The 15,583-nt window shown below is 39.0% G+C and overlaps 1 protein-coding gene across 3 annotated transcripts in view; it reads left to right on the top strand.

Moving 5' to 3' along the window:
- Positions 1–15,583, top strand: part of LOC149088824 (calcitonin gene-related peptide type 1 receptor-like) — a 143,542-nt gene that overhangs the window by 89,095 nt on the left and 38,864 nt on the right. The window lies entirely within an intron of this gene.

Below are 15,583 nucleotides of genomic sequence, written 5' to 3'. Positions count from 1 at the left end.
AATTGCCAAAGGCAAGTTAAGTTGCAATTTTCGGCCGAATAAATTTGTCAACAACAGCAAAAAAAACTTGTCAAAGGCAAGTAAATTTCTATTCACAGCCGTAAAAATTGTCAAAGGCAAGTAAATTTCTATTCACAGCCATAAAAATTGTCAAAGGCAAGTAAATTTCTATTCACAGCCGTAAAAATTGTCAAAGGCAAGTAAATTTCTATTCACAGCCGTAAAAATTGTCAAAGGCAACTAAATTTCTATTCACAGCCGTAAAAATTGTCAAAGGCAAGTAAATTTCTATTCACAGCCGTAAAAATTGTCAAAGGCAAGTAAATTTCTATTCACAGCCGTAAAAATTGTCAAAGGCAAGTAAATTTCTATTCACAGCCGTAAAAATTGTCAAAGGCAAGTAAAGTTGCAATTTTCGGCCGAAAAAATTTGTCAACAATATCCAAAAAAATTTGCCAACAATAGCCAAAAAAAACTTGTCAAAGGCAAGTTAGTTGCTATTTACAGCCGAAAAAATCGTCAAAGGCAAGAAAAGTCGCTATTACAGCTGAAACATTTGTCAAAGGCAAGTGAAGTTGAAATTTGCGGCAGAAAAAAAAAATTGTCAGACGCAAAACTTGTCAATTACAGCCAAAATAATTGTCAAAGAAAAGTAAATTTGCCAACTGAAAAATCGTCAATCGTGAAAAATGATACAAGTCGAAAGGCAATTCACCAAAAAAAAAAACACATGTGTAGGACAAAATATAATCAAATTCTCTCTCAATCGGGAATTAATTGAATTACATCATTTGAGTTACATAAGTATAATCGTCCAAAACAGCGTATCATGATTTATACAACGCCAGCATTAACCCATTCGTAGTTAATTCCTCAAGCTATGATTGTGTGAATTTCTTGAAAATTCCACTCTATTGAAAAAAAAAAAAAAAACCCAAAAAAAGTGGGTGCTTCACTTTCTCGAGTTATACTGCATAAATTAATACTTTTTCCTCAATATTCAAAAATTGGGCGGCAAAAAAAATTTCTAAAATTTACGAGCTTTCTCTCGTGGAAACGAAGTTAAAAGCCTCACGCGGAATGGAATTTTTCGCCCCAGATTTCGCTAATGGTTAATTTCCTCCTCATTAATTATTCATGGTTTTCGTGTAAAACTCAAATTATTCTCCCGACAACGACAAACAGACAATAATAAACTTTCAGGGGGGGGGGGGTCTACAAAATTTATATCTCAAATAGGAGAGAATTTCCTCTCAGAAATATGTATTACATTTCTTATGAGAATGAAAAGGAGTTCAATATGCAAATATTTTTGGAGCCGACATTGCTTTTGAACGTGATATTAATTCTTCTTTCTCGTATCCAGCTAGATAATATTATTAAAGAAAATATGCACGAGAGCCGTGCTCTCTTCGGTACGGGCATGATACAGAAACATCTCTTGCAAGCCCTTAATTGAATAACCGAGATATTCGGAAAGTTTATGCACGTCCTTCATTTTGAGATTGGAAAAACGCTTATTCTCTGTGATGTGTTGAGAATTCGCAGGAATTCACGTGAATTTGAAATCAGGGCTGATAAAAGAATGTTCAAAAGGAAACATTTCTGTTTGGGATTTGAATATTCAAGTTATTTGTTGAGAGTTGTTTGTGTGTCTTTGCGATCATCTACTAGGAGAAAAGACTTAGCCGCAGCGTTTCTCAACCTATGGTGCGCGGACCAGAGTTGGTTCGCGAAGATGGCATGAGTGGTCCGTAGGTCGACTCGATAATTTTATTCTCACTGAATGAAAAATTATTTAACCGTTGTAATATTGATATTACTAAAATCCCCCAGATTGGATCAATCAAAAATACAGTCCAATCCGTTATAGCGAAAAAAAAAATCTCGTTTTAACGAAAACTTTTCTAATCCCCAGATGAGTTTACATAGAGAAAATATAAATATATAGAATTACTTTACAAAAAACGAAATTTCGTTATTATGAAGTTATTGCTCTGGAGTTATAACGGGATTCTGCTGTATACCTTCATACTTAGGTTCACTATACATCGTCGAAGAACATGCGAGACATTGCGATCGTAAATACGGGATATCACGAAATTTTGCCAAAAAAAATGCAGTTTTTCTAATTACGTTTAAATTCGTTAAAGGCAGGGGGAAATAAGGGACTGCTACAAATTACAATAAACATAATATATTTCACGGAAACTTATTCAAATGATCAGATGGCCATCTTTTATTGAGAAAAAATACGGTAAAGTGGGATCTTAAATAGGGTAAAATACGGGACATAACCAACTGTCTTAAAAAATGTTGCTAGAAGCTGTTAATAATCACTAGTCACTAATTTTTATTAAAATCCCTGAAAAACTGCGAAAAAAATGTTGAATCTGACAAATATGTAAAATGAATATCTATATTGTTTTGTCATAAATATCGTAACACATAATTTGCATTCTGTTTTTATTTTTTTAACGCTGTGTATTCACAACTTCAGTAAATTTACAAATTTAAATAAAAGCATCGTTGAAAAAAAAACGGAACAATCAAAATTACAGCAATGTCCCGTAATACGGGACACAAGTGGGTGCGTAAAATTGTTTCAGACATTTTTCTGGTCCTTGTGTTCAGAAAGGTTGAGGAAACGCTATTATCTAAACCTAAATTGACTGAGGAAGCTTTTCTAGGGTTGCGAATATTCGGGATTTACCGCCAAATTTCTTTTGCCTCCGCTCCGAAGTTTGGAATTTAAAGATGCTAAACAACGCATATCTCGCCACTTGCGTACACTTGACGGTGCGCACGCGGCTTACGCACACTCAAAGATGCATAGAACTCGCGCAGACTCCAAGATGCATAGAACTCGCGCAGACTCCAAGATGCATAGAATTCGCGCAGACTCCAAGAAATACATCGAAAGCGTACAAATTCCAAGAAATGCATAGAAGGCGTACAAATTCCAAGAAATGCATACAAGGCTTACACACTCGAAAAAACACACAAGGCGTGCAAACACCAAGAAATGCATAGAAAGTGAACAAACACCAAGAAAGGCATAGAAAGTGAACAAACACCAAAAAATGCATAGAAAGTGAACACCAAGAAATGCATAGGCGTACAAACTCCAAAAACCATAGAAGGCGTGCAAACTCCAAGAAATTCGTAGTCGTACAAACTCTCAGAAATTCATAGTCGTACAAACTCTCAGAAATACATAGAATGCGTAAACTCTTGTGTATATTGTTAGAAACAAATAACGTTTGTCTTTTTTCTTTTTATTCGGATTATAATTCTCGCGCGCGCGTTATTTCTTCCATCACTTCTCTTTCGCATACTTTCGAGTGACCCGTTATGTCGCTCCGGGGGTACATGTATCACTGCTTGGGAAAAAAACTGTCATATGCCATCAGCGGCACGCCCAGTGCAATCATTCACCCCATAGCACCTCGGCACGCTCTTACCGTGTAATAATGCATTTGAATAGCAAAACCTCTCACAGACTAGGAACGAAGCAAACCCGACTCCAAAATGGATGTCCCGTTTTAGTGCGTGCGTGTCCAATGTATCATCATCATCTCCGAAGCACCCGCTGCGATTTCATCGGCCAATAAAGAGAAATCACCATGTACTCGAGCACACACCGACGACGGCGATTCCAACAGCGATAATTGCTTCTTAAGATTAACCGCGAGTCAACAAAAGATGATTAAGACGCATGAAGAATAATGTCCTTAACGGTCGAAGTATAATCATATATTTTCCCTCTTCAACGACGCGCCCCCTGTTGGGAACCATTCGCCGAATACAAATTTGTTGCCTTACTCCCCTTGGAAGTAACGGGGTTGCCATAATTAATTACAATACTTCGGAGCATTAATCGCTGTGATTAATTCGGTGGAACATGTGGCGTCGATGTTGGAGTTTAACGTTTATCTGAACACTTTCATTATCTATGGTTTAATTTTGACTGTTTTGTTTTCGATGATGTGAGTTCATTGGCTTCTTAGTGGACCGCGGGATCAGATGGGGGGGGGGCCCTAAACATGGCTCCGGTTTTGGAGCATGGTACGATTCTTATCATTCCTTTGTTTTTCATACTGTAAATTCACTATATTGGGGGATCCGTGAGAAATCTAATCAGGGGACTGTCGATGGTCTTAGCCTAAGGGGCTCTGCTGCGGTACGTGGCATCCATGCTCTTAAATTATATTGAATGTATGAATTGGACTCAAAGAGGAACTAAGGTTCCGGGCTAATTAGACCGGGACCTACAAGGTATTCCGAATGGAAGCCCCCTTTTTATATACTCACCGGGAGGTTGGTGGGCTAACCCCTCAGTGTGCAATTCCCTGGTAGTAATCTTTTTTTCTGTGGTCATGTCGCCGTTCTGATGGGCCCTGCATCAGGAAAGTTTCTGACAATGACGAACGCTGGGTATTGAACTCGCGACACCTCTAAATGATCCTTTGGTACTGTAGTCGAGTACCTTATCTGCCTGGGCTACCGCACCCCCTTTGAATCAATAAATGAGAAGGCCAAAGACCCCTTGTAACTCATTTTACTCCACAGAAACGGTATTACCGAATCGACATCAATAACGCAACCTCTACGCAGAGCTTTCTTTCTTTCAAACCGAGCAAAACTCCGGTCGATCGTCATGGGCCACTACCGAGTGGGTTGTGCTGGAGGTGTGAGTGTGCCCGCCTACCAGTCTGGGTGCGTATTTTTTTTCAGTGCTGCCATCTATATTTCAGAGGTGAAGTATAACGATTGAATATTTGTACCGTTGTAGGCCTGTAGGTAAGACTTTTTAACGGGGAGATCACCTCGCATATTCGCGCCTCCAAGTTCAGAAGCACAGAAAACCAACTTCAGTCGACCACCACTGTGGTGCCGGTGGGGTTTGATACAGGGTTCTCGCGATGTGAGTCCGTTACTATGGCCACACGACCACCACAGTGGCCTCTACCGAGGGATGCTACTAGGTGTTCGGTCAGCCAGGACAAGCGCGCCCAATTGTGATGGTGGAGGAGAGGTTAAAAGGTGAAATTGACACTCCCTCTCTGGTACTCCGCCCAGGGTACGAACTAATCTTTTGTCACGAACTAATCTTTTATTGATTTAAACATCAACTGATTGGTGTCTCTCGATTATGTAAAATTTTATAATGTTTGGGGTTTTTGGGTAGCATATCATCAGCTACTTCCCTTATGACATTCCCCCTCCCCCTCGTTTTTTGACTGTCTTGTGTTTTATCTCGATGAGCATTGATTTCGCAAAGATTCACAAATCATCGTCGAAAAAATCGTCAAAGGCAAGTAAATTTGCCAACTGTCACTGAAATTGGTGAAAAATCGCCAATGGTGAGAAGTCGAAAAATATGTGAAAATAAGTCATTGGGAAAATTTTTTTTATTTTCAAGAGTTCAAGTAGGAGTCATTGCAGTTCTCATTGAAAAATAAGAGAGAAAACGGAAAATATGCTTTATTTTTGAAGAAAAAGTTGGAACGTCAAAAATTGTATGATGAAATGTCCCGTAAAATACAGGTCACACTCTACATACAAGTTTCTGGCCCACGAGCGAAAGAAATGCCGCATATCTGGCCCGCGGAATGAACAGCTTGTGCAACACTGCTGTAAATAATAATTTGGACCCACAGAAAGAAGTCGCAGAATCAAACGGTTGTGGCGCCATTATTTAGTTAAATTTGTACTTAACATAGCCCAAAAGAAAAAAAAAACCAGTGTATTCAAAACCCATACCTTTCTTTCAAATCGAGCACAACTCCGGTCTACCGTCATGGGAAATTTAAAATCGAGTGAGTTGTGCCGGAAGTTCCGACTGAAATGTGATGTTTGAATATATGTACTGTTGTAGGCCTGTTGCTCTCTGTGGCGGACTGTCACTGCCGAGTAGCCAACGTATAAATCTAGTGCGCGAGCTCGTTTATTCGGCTTTTCTGACGTTTACTCTAATAAAATAAGGGTAAAAGCTGTTCCTTGTAGGCAACGGTCGCGAGGCAGCTCCCTTGAAACCATGCCGGTTGGACGGATGCTCGAGGGGCGGCTGGACTTTGAGGGCTGGGCGGCGGCTGGTCAGGTGTCAGGCAGTTGAGTGTTTTTTGTGTTATGTACACTTAGTATACAGTCACTTTCATGGCCCGAGGGATTTGTGGGGAGGGGGACACATTCATACTTCCGGCACAACTCAATCGGTAGTAAATTTCCTATGGCGATCGACCGGAGTTGTGCCCGGTTTGAATGAATGAATGAATGCTCTCTGTGGCGTGACTTTTTACAGGAAGATCGGCTCGCATTCACGACTCGAAGTTGTGGAACAACAAGCCGAGCACCACCAGGCTCTGTCACTTAGGCGATTTTAGCAAATTTTCCAGCAGGGTGTGGTAGTGGCCGAGAAAATTCTGAAAAACAAGGAGGGAGATTGTTCCCCTTTCATATGGTTGTACATTCGTTAATCGTTATACATCGTATAATTCGTTACACATACAATCGTTGTGACAATATACATTCATTCGAAATTCAAAAATATAATTCATAATGTGTAAATTCAAAATTACAAAAATAAAACCCGGGAACCCTCTATCAGGGGACCCCAAAGAAAGGGGAACCTAACTCATATCATTAGTGGCTCTGCGGTTGTTTATTCATCTATTTTCATGTAAAAATAGTGTATTGTTAAATATTTAGAATGCAACGCATTTACTAGCCGTTTGGTTAGTTCTGGTCTTCTGAATATCCATTTTATCCAGGCCACGGTTCAGCAGGGACCCCGAAGTGCAGATGCTCTGTGTATGGGCAGGCCGTCGCATAGTACATTTTCGTCCCAATCTGACCGCATCCGAACTTGTCATTTGGTACCATTGAAACGTCAATGTTTGCTGCGAAGGGCCCGAAACCGGTGATAAACATAACGATCCCTCTTTTCCACCTGTTATTCTTAGTTTTCACCTTAGGGATCACGTCGTGTTTCATGCCTCCTGGTTGTCCCAAGAAAGCTGCCGTTCTCCTATCATGTTCCTCCAAATTAGTGCCTTGGCTGCAGACGTACGCTGTTGATTATTTCTCCATCACGAGTCGCTTCTTTGGCGCATTTATCTGCCTCCTTGTTGCCCCACAGGTCCCGCGTGTGCCTTGATCCATGACACTTGAATGCAGTTGGGAACCACAGAAAGCCAACTTTTCAGCCGACCACCACTGTGGCGACGGTGGGGTTTGAGCCCGGGTCCTCGAAATACGAGTCCGACACTCTGACCATTAGACCGGCGGCGAAATCCCACGCCGGCCACATCAAACGCACCACTCTTCCCATCCATCAGTGGTTTCCAAGTTACGTCATTTCAAAGTTAGGAGAGGGAGATCCTTTCTGGAACACCCCGTATACGCAAATCAGACACACACACACACACACAGATCAGTCCCAACAAACCACTCTGCGATTCCCGCTCCTCCTAGACTGAAATGCAAGAAAATAGAGCATCGAATCGATAAACTAATAATGTGAATGTTTCCCCCCCTCCTCCCTCCCATCGATCCCATTTCATGAAATGAATTCCAAACATGAAATCTCATCGATCATGTCTCGCACGAGTCAAGTCCGCAAATACCCTCTCCTCTCCGACTGGAATAAAATACTACCACTTGCATTATATAACCCCCGCCGTCTCATTATCATAACACAGGAAATGCAACTTGTGTTTGTGTTTGCCCAATGCCAAGACTCCGAAATTCGACTGTACTTTTTAATTACGCTGTCGATTGCGGAGTCATTTCGACTCGCCTCGTTAACTTCCATTCGAATCACGACACATTTCTGACAGTCGGAAATTATTATGATGGTAATATTGAAGACTCGACGCACTACCCCTCCTTCCCATAATGACACTAACTGGAATAATAATAATAAGCGTCGAGAGAACTTCGCGCATTCGCTGTCATTAAGCGCAATAAGCGAATCTTAATTAAAGTTCCTCAGCAGCGGGGGGATGGACAGAGAGAAGATTCGCTCTCTCTTATACTCCGTGGTTTGTTGCTATTAACGCAATTTACCGTGAATCTTGTTGGGGTTTTATGATGTGTGTGTGTCTGTGAAAGGTTACTCTGTGTGATATTTTGCTTTGTCAGAAATGCTTCAGACGCTTTATGATGATCACGCGAGGCTCTTCAAATGGGCTCCAATCACGGACTCCGTGCAAAAGGTTCAATAAAGACGTTCCCGTTTAGCATTCGGAAGAAAGGCTCGAAACTAGGTTGTGATGCTGATTAAGAGGTAGACTTTTATTTAAAAAAGATTCTTCTATGCTGTTCAACCATGATTGAAAATGCAGAATGGACATAGACATTTGGTCTCTGCGCCACTTTTTAGAGCGCAACAGTGATCACGATTCTGATGATAATAAAATTCGTTTGAACGTTAGTTAAATTCGTAATTAGAAAACTAGTGTATTCAAAACCCAAGACACCTTCCTTTCTCCCTTTCAAATCCAGCACAACTCCGGTCTACCGCCTTGGGAAATTCCAAACTGAGTGAGTGTGTACCTAACATTGTTAGTGAATTTTTAGAGGTGTCATCTGTATTACAAATTCTGAATGTGAAGTGTGATGTTTGAATATGTATGTATTGTTGTAGGCCTGTTGCTCTCTGTGGGCGAGACTTTTTTAATCTGGGAGATCGGCTCGCAATCGCGATTCGAAGTTGTGTACCACAGAACAGGCCGAGCACGACCAGGATTTGTCACTTAGGCGATTTTAGCAAATTGTCCCGCAGGGCGTGGTCGTGATAGAGAAAATTCTGAAAAACAAGGTGGGAGATTACCCCTCCCTTCATAGGGTTATGCTTTCGTTAATCATTATACATTGTATAATTCGTTATACATATAATTGTTGTGATAATATACATTCATTTATTACTAACTGCTAACTACTATATTCACTGAATTTTTTTTACCGAATTTAGAAATATGGCTCTAAATCGCGGAATAACATTCATGTTATGATTCCGGCCGTGAAATAAATTTTGCATTCGTTGTCAATAATTGTCATCGTCTGCTCAGAAAGTTTCCAGACGCAATGTTCATGAGCTTTTTTGACTATCGATGGCACTATATTTGGACGATTGTCATTCAAATCACGATATTTGCATCATGTTTGTTTTTTTTGTTTTTTTTTTTGCATTCAGTGATGTGTTTGAATTCGCTTTGAATGATTTTATACCACTTCGACAAAAAGTTCTAAAAATCTCGATTTTTAGTGGCTTTTGCGGCACCATCTATTGACCATCAATGATACTAGATGCTGTGAAATATCTCCTTAAAGCCCCACAATATTTTTATCATGGGGTTTTTATTTTTGCACCATGATCACTACACTATCTCCAAAAAAGTTCCCAGGCTCAGTTTTTATGACTATCTGTGCAGCGTCATCTATCGAGCATCAATGGCACTAGATTCAGTGGGAAGTAAGTCAAGTCCCCCAATATTTGCATCATGTGTGTGTGTGGTTTTTTTGTTTTTTTTTCTCCATACCGTTGAGAATTATATTGCCGTTTATTTTTCGTGAGGTTTTATGCATATTCAAAATTTCGATATGAGTAGAGATAGATTGAGCGACGATCTCAGTTTCGTTTTGATTCCTGATTGAAATTTCATGAGTACGGAAAAGTAACCTATGACAGTGTTTCCTTTTTTCTAATAGCACCTATACGAGACCCTCTTGATCTAACACCACGAGAACCTAGGGTTTCTTATGTAATGCATATTAGTCACTGTGGTGGTCAATGGTCAGAGTGACGGATTTGCATCGCGAGGACTCGGGTTCAAACATCACCATTGCCACAATGATGATCGGCTGACGTTGATTTTCTGTTTCTCCAAGCATCGAGGCTCGAATGCGAGTGGATCTCCCCGTTGCAAAAAATGTCTCGCCGTAGAAAGCAACATCACTAAAACGGTACAATTATTCAATCATTGTTAATGATTGAAACAATGATTCAACACTTTAAATCATTGTTAAAAAAATTGGCGGCAGATGTCAGCACAACAAGCAATTGCACATAAGCAGACTTCACGTTAGGTTCACAACACATACATGCACACTTTCCAGCACGGCCCATATCTTGTTCGACCATCTCTTCATAGAGACAGAGCGGCGTGCTATGATCTGGTTAGGAGGAAGAGGGCAATTCATATTTACGTCCACTTCAATTTCTGAAAAACACAACTCGAAGACAAAATAAACATCAATTACACCCCTCGGAGTGTAAAATAAACGTAACGCAAATATTAAGGGACTTTTATTTGATCATTTTTGTCGCACCACCATCATTTTCTGCACACGAGGGCTAATTAGACGGGGACCTACAATTTATTGCCGATTCCAAACGGCAGGCTTGTTTTTATACTCATCGAGAGGTTGGTTCGCTAACCCCTCGATGTGGGACTCCCTGCGATAGCGATTTTTTCTGTGGTCATGTCGCCGTTTCTGTTGTACCCCTGCGTCAGGAATGTTTTCTGACAAGGACGAACCGGATATCGAACTCGCGACACCTCTAAGCATCCTTTGGCACTTCAGACAAGTATCTTATCGACCTGGGCTACCGCTCCTAAGGGACTTTTATTGCACTTCATTGAATCAAGTGCAATAAATTTTGCATATAAGACACCAAAAATACCACAAAATTAGCTTAGGGAAAAAAAAAATGCTTTAAAATTCCCATTGGAAGGAAAAATTTATTTCCGTAATCATTTCTATTGATCTATTCAGTGTGTGATTATCTTCCGTAATTATTGATATCATTGATTTTCCTCTTCAATCATTGCGTTCATTAACCTTTTACGCTTCACTATTAAAACATAGATGCGTTTAATTTATTTATTATTATTTATTTTTAATTATTAAAGGTTTTTCCCCGCAGATATTCTGTAAGGCAGCTATTTATGTAAAAACCCATTTCCTAAGTGTAGAGTTAAAAGAATGGAAAACTTTAATAGTTTTTCCCTTTTAATAGAAAAAGAGAAAAACCAACAAAATTGTTTCAAGTTATTTAAAAAATTAGTTTTATTTATTTTTTCTTCGTAGGGTAAGTATCGAACGGCCCGGACTTCAATCCATTATCGCGAAACATTCCCCCCTTTTAATTCCGAGAACAAAATTTACTTTAAATTTCTTGCACGATTTTTGAAGCCCCTTTTAACTTAGGGGGGAGAAAACTTTTAAAAGCTCTAAGCACGCATAGTTTGTATGGAGATAGATTTTTGAAAAATACAAAATGCTTCTTTCTTCTGGACTGTTTCCAAGAAATTGTCGTGTTTTTTTTTACATGGAAATGCGGTTTTTTTTTACTTTATTGTTTCCTTGAGACATGTTGAAACATTCCATGTTTCTTTTTTTTCCTTAACAAACAATCGAGTTTAAGGTAATCAATCGTCGGAATTGCGTGCGGTTGATATCGTTGGAGCTATTTTGAAAATGCTTTGGGTCTCGTATAATATTATCTCGAAACACAACAATCCCCCCCATTTACTGAGAAATAAATTTCCTAATATATATTAAATAAATTATTTTCGACCCCACTTCCCCCTCCACCAAGCCCGGACTGGATCCCTGCCAGCGTCCTTCCATCAAATTTTTCAATGGTCCTTCTATAGAGTTTCTAGTTCAGAAAATAGTAATTAATAAGATTCATCAAGTGCTGTGTAATTCTGTTACCCTTTCCTTTTGAGAGCCATGTATAGCCGTGAGGACAGGAATTTTCAATCGCCTGCCCGTATTGAATATATAGTGTAGAAAACACAATGAAATCAAATTCATCCAAGATTTTGTGGGCTTTTTTAATATATTTACAGTATACAGGGTGATTCAGAAAAGATAGGAAAAACTTTGAGAGGTGATAGCACACACCAATACAAACCACTGTCATCAAAGAATGCATCATCTAACATGAAACGCAAACGCGTTTTGAAACGGCCGCTCCGCAAACGTTAAAACGCATTCCTGTTGAAATTCATTGGGACAAAAAGAACACCACATGCTTGCAAACGTAACTACGTAAAAACGTAAAAACTATATGCATCCATTCTGGCAGTCCTTTTACCGTACCTTGCTTCCATGACCGGGAAGCAAGAAAGGATCCCGTTTCGCACAGCTGCCGATTCAAACGCACAAATGTTTTTGGGTTGGGCTACCGCGTGTGCGGGAAAACGCTCATTGTACATTCGTGTTGCCTCTGCGTTTAGGTAGGGTGAAAAAGGGTTCGGGGATCCATGATGTTCTTAAGTCAGCCACCTCGTTGGGCAATTTGCCTGTTGTGGCGTTGTATTTGTATTTGGTATTTGTATTTGTATTTGTATTGTACATTCGTGTTGCCTCTGCGGTACTTAAGTTTGCAGATCCGTAAATGAAATACATGTCTGCTTTTTACAGTATCAATAAAGTGGCCATTATCTCGTACGTTATAACTGTTAGAACGATTTAACGCTGGAATAACTACACAGGGCTAGAGTCCGCGCCTTTCATTCACTATGACGCAGTTTTGCATGCAGTTTCTTCTTCCCCAGGTTACATTTGCATGCATGGTGTTCTCTTTCTCTCGATAAATTTTAACAAGAATGCCGTTTTAACGTTTACGGAGCAGCCGTTTCGAAATGTGTTTGCGTTTCATGTTAGACCATGCATTCTTTGATGAAAATTGTTTGTATTGGTGCGCACTATCACCTCTTAAAGTTTCCCTTCCCCCCCCCCATCTTTTGTGAATACAGGTTGCTTAGCTAACAGGGGGGTATGGCATTTTACTGGAGAAACGTTGATCCTAGAAGCATACTTCCAGACATGCATTTCATTTACGGAACTGCAAACGGAAGTACCACAGAGGCAGCACGAATGTACAATGAGCGTTTCCCCTACACGCGGTTGCCCAATACAAAAACATCTGTGCGCTTGATTCGGCAGCTGTGAGAAACGGTATCCTTTCTTGCTCCCGGTCATGGAAGCAAGGTACATACAAGCAGGTCGTACAAGAACTGCCAAAATGGATGCATACGGTTTCATCTTCTTCCCCAGGTTACGTTTGAAAGCATGGTGTGTTCTTTTTTTCCCCGATTAATTTCTACAGGAATGCGCTTTAACGTTTGCAGAGCGGCCGTTTCGAAACGCGTTTCATGTTATACCATGAATCTTTGATGATAATTGTTTGTATTGGTGTGTACTATCACCTCTTAAAATCTTTCCCATCTTTTATGAATCATCTTGTATAGAAAAAAAAATTCAACAAGATTCATTCTGCTCCGGGTATCAGGAACCCTTTCAGCAACTCGGGGCAGCAGCAAGATCAAGAATTTTTTCGGTGCCTTACAAAACTTTCTACGCAGAAAACTAAATTTTATGGTAATTAAATTGCATACTACCACCAGACAAGAACATGGTCCCCCAAGGGGACTTGAGAAGTTGGATAAACAAAAAAACAGGAATTTTTTATTTCTTTTAATGTCGGGACGGTCAAAATTGATTGTGAATTGATTACGTGAAAATTGATTGACCTGTAAACTACGGGTCATATGGACACCATAAATGAGTATATTATTGAGAGTGCTTTTAGATAGTATCTACTTTTTTATTAGGGTGAATAGACCTGCATTTGCTAGACATTCCCGTATTTTCCAGTAAATTTTTCTCATCTCTTTCCTTAACGAATGGCCCATTTTTTCCCATAATTTCAACACGAACCCTATTTTTACTCTTCACTTAAAATAGAATTAAAATTATTTTTTCCAGCTTTATAACTATTATTTTAAGTATCCATGTCCGTTTTCTTTCGAAAAATTCATTTTAATCCACTGCGATTTTGGAGTAGTGCTACTTCATTCTCTGCTATTGGCGATTTTTGGTTGTTTTTTGAGTAAATAATTGGCGACTTTGCTTGTTTTTGAGTAAATAATTGGCGACTTTGCTTGCTTTTGAGTAAATAATTGGCGACTTTGCTTGCTTTTGATATCGTTTTTGGGTGACAATCAACTGGCAATTTTATGGATTTGGTTGTGCTCCATGAATGAACACAATTGACGATTTCTGAGTGATTTGTGTAATGGTAATTGGCTACTTTGCTTATTTCGGAAACAACTGATGATTTCCTGTATCTGGTAATGTTCATTTTTCACCATTGGCAATTTTTAGTGGCTTTTAGCAAATAATTGGCACCTTAATTGATTTTGGCATCGTTTTGGTGACAACTGACGATTTTCCAAATTTCTAAGCACTACTTCATTTCCTGACATTGACACATTGGCGATTTTTTTTTTAGGCTGATTTTAGCAGTAATTGCTTACTTTGCTTACTCATGCTACCTTTCCTGGCAACAACAGGAGATTTTAAGTAGGTAGTGCTTCATTTTCCCCCATTGGTAATTTTTAAGCGATTTTTAGCAAATAATTAACGACTTTGCTTGCGTGTGGCATCATTTTGGTGACAACCGATGATATTTTGAATTTGTAAGTACCACTTCATTTAATGACGTTGACAATCTTTTTTATGCTGTAGCAATAATTGGTAGCTTTGCTTACTCATGACATCGTTTTGGCGACAACCGGAGATTTTATGTAGATAGTACTTCATTTTCCGACACTGGCAATTATTAGGTGGTTTTAGCAAGAATTGGTGACTTTGCTTGTTTTTGGCATCGTCTTTGGTGACAACTGGCGATTTTCCTGTAGTTGAAATCAATCTTTCGCATTTTCATCCGCGGGATGATTTATATTCAGCCTAATCAAAACTGAACAACAATAAATTCAAAGTGTTATTTTCATATCTATAAAATCTGAATGCCCTGTGATCATAATCCCGTACATATTCATGAGGGTTAAAATTCAAAATTTTCCGGAAAATAATGATCCTTGAAAGCAAAAACAACCGAAATGCCAACAAATAATGTATTTTTTAAGAAACGACTCGGATCAGAAAATGAATACAAAAAGTACGAAACTCCTTCAGAAGCAAAAAAAAAAAAAAAAACGGGACGCGCAAAGTATACATTTTTCAAAATTTATAGCATCGCATTAACTGCGGAGTGTGAAATGTCAGACATCCTCTAAAAAAAGGGAAAAAATATGCTAATGTCAAACATTGAAGAAACATCAGTGAAAATCCCTGACTTCAGAAAAGAATATAAGCATTTTTTGCAAAAAAAAAAAAAATTTCCAAAATATTCAAGATCGATGGCACGTATTTATTTCCCACAAATAGCCATTTTTGTCCCTTTTTTCCCATAATTTTCCCTCAAACAAAAAAATAATATATATATGTGAGAGAATATTTTACCCTCTCAAATACTCAAATATTCACCACGATGCCAATTTATGGCTCCCTTGTGTAAAAATGCCAAATAGTAAATCTGCAGATGTATTTTTTTTATACCAAGAATTCTTTTGAGACCGATTCCAGAGTGTGGGTTCTGTTTTAAAAAAAATGCAAAATAGGGACACATCTGAGAATTTTAGGATAATTTTCAAGTTTTGTGTAAAAAGAAAATGCATTTTTAATGGATTTTTTTTAGTGGAAATGTTTTTGATTTTTG

Source organism: Pholcus phalangioides, unplaced genomic scaffold (assembly GCF_987345545.1).
Source record: "Pholcus phalangioides strain wild (caught in Gottingen) unplaced genomic scaffold, Ppha-v1.0 ptg000003l_1, whole genome shotgun sequence".
Classification (NCBI taxonomy): domain Eukaryota; kingdom Metazoa; phylum Arthropoda; class Arachnida; order Araneae; family Pholcidae; genus Pholcus; species Pholcus phalangioides.
This window is presented reverse-complemented; position numbering and strand designations above follow the sequence as displayed.